The following is a 2354-nucleotide window of genomic DNA, read 5'->3' on the forward strand; positions in this document are numbered from 1 at the left end:
ACACCTAATGCCACCCTCACCCTGATGGCCACCTTTGTGTGTGGCTGCATTATGCTGTGCGTGGATCCCCGGTACGCAAACACCAAGTGTCACTACATACTGTGGTTCTACCTGTCCCGGGTGTTGCGAAGGATGGGCCTGGCCTCGCTGTCGCGGAACGCTCCGAGTAGTTGGACTGTTCCGTATCACCTGTCCTTCGTGGAGAAATTTATGAAGAAAAACACCTTTGACCACAAGTCCATTAGGAAGTGGTCAGCACGTAGTGTCCTTGAGACCCTTCGGGAAAAGGAGAGGGCGGATCCTATCGAGCGGTTCCCTGAGCAGACTGTCAAAGCCATTTGGCAGAATGCCTCATCGCCAGAGCTTTCCAACAAGCACCAAGACATGGCTTGTGCCTGGAGGATCATCAACTCGGTGAAGGACGCTCTCTGGGTGGTCCGAAACCTGCTGATCTTCCAGCTGAAGGAGTTGAACCCGACTGAGTGCTGCAGTCTGGCACATTCCAAGGTCCAGGACTACGTGTTGAGGGATGCGCTGGAGCTTGGGGCAGCTGCCGCCAAGGCGCGGTGGGGGAAGACCACTGTGTAAGGTCTGCCTGCCTAACGAAGAACAGGGGGCCCATGCAGTCATTTGGGCTCTGCTGACGCCTCAGCTAATTATATGGGCATATGATTGAAAAATGTACAGACCTGTATAAAAATGATAAGTTTTGATCTCTGTATGTACATGTTTACATATGTATGGCATGACCAACTGTACAGACCATCAAATTATTTATGAATAAAGTATATTTTTGAAATTAAAAAAAAATGCCAATGACATTCTGGGTCAGAAAGGACTCGCTATACAAAGATCTGGGCAACGGGGGAAAAAAATACACCTTTGTGTGTGGCTGCATCAAGCTGTGCGTGGATCCCCGGTACGCAAACACCAAGTGTCACTACGTACTGAGGTTCTACCTGTCCCCGGCTGCCGCCAAGGCGCGGTGAGGAAAGACCCTTGTGTAAAGTCTGCCTGCCTAACGAAGAACAGGGGGCCCATGCAGCCATTTGGGCTCTGCTGACGCCTCAGCTAATTATGTGGGTATATGATTGAAAAATGTACAGACCTGTATAAAAATGATAAATTCTGATCTCTGTATGTACATGTTTACATATGTATGGCATGACCAACTGTACAGACCAAATTATTTTATGAATAAATTATATTTTTGAAATAAAAAAAATGCTAATGGCATTCTGGAAGCACACGTGACATTTAGGCGAAAGGTTTGAAGCTTTGGACAGACACGTGGGAACCAGTCAATACATATCTGTTTGGTATTGTGTGTGTCTGTGTGGGAGAGTGTTGTGGGAAGAGCATTTGAACATTGGGCTGTTGGAAAGGTTGGGTTTTATTTAAGTTTCTGGTCCCTCTGCTTCAACAGTGTTAGTATTTTAGCAAAACGTAGGAGCAATTTGTTGCAGATGCTGCAATCTGTACTGAAAACAACAGCAGGTCAGACAGCATCCAGCACCCTCTAATTTTAACTCTAATCTCCAGGATCCACTTTCCCCCATCCATGGAGAGAGAGCAAGCTAAGGTTTCGAGCCTGGATGATTCTTCATATGAAGTAAAGTTTGCAGGGGGCAGCGTTTATACTACAGTTGGGGTGGGGGTGGTGGATGCACAGTGCTTGGGAGGGTTAAAGGATTTTAATCATTCAGATTCAGTGATTTGAGAATGACAGGATAATTGTGTGTCTAACTGCCAGGCTGGAAAGGACAGGCAATCCCATTAGGGTGGGGGAAGGGGTGAGAGGACATGGTGACAGTGAATGTAACAAGCAATGCTGAAACGGGAGTCAAAAAAGTGCGGTGCTGGAAAAGCACAGCTGGTTAGGCAGCATCCGAGTAGCAGGAGAGTCAACATTTCAAGCATAATCTCTTCGTCATGAATGTGGGGGTGGCCCAAGGGGTCTGAGAGATAAATGGGAGGGGGGGTGGTGCTGGAGGGAAGGTAGCTGGGACTGCAGTAGGTGGATGAAGGTGGGGTTGATAGATTAGAGAGGAGGGTGTAGTGGGATAGGTAGGAGTGTAGGGTGGTGCCGGGTTGAAGGGTCGGATCTGGGATAAGATGGGGGGAGGGGAGATGAGGAAACTGGTGATATTGACATTGATTCCGTGTGGTTGGAGGGTCCCAAGGCAGAAGTTGAGGTGTTCTTCCAATCTTCGGGTGGCTAAGATTTGCCGGTGGAGGAGGCCTAGGACTTGCATGTCCTTGGCAGAGTGGGACGGGGAGTTCAAGTGATCAACCACAGGGTGGTGGGGTTGTTTAGTGCGTGTATCCCAGAGATATTCCCTGAAACATTTCAC

This window comes from Chiloscyllium plagiosum, chromosome 9 (assembly GCF_004010195.1).
Source record: "Chiloscyllium plagiosum isolate BGI_BamShark_2017 chromosome 9, ASM401019v2, whole genome shotgun sequence".
Lineage (NCBI taxonomy): Eukaryota > Metazoa > Chordata > Chondrichthyes > Orectolobiformes > Hemiscylliidae > Chiloscyllium > Chiloscyllium plagiosum.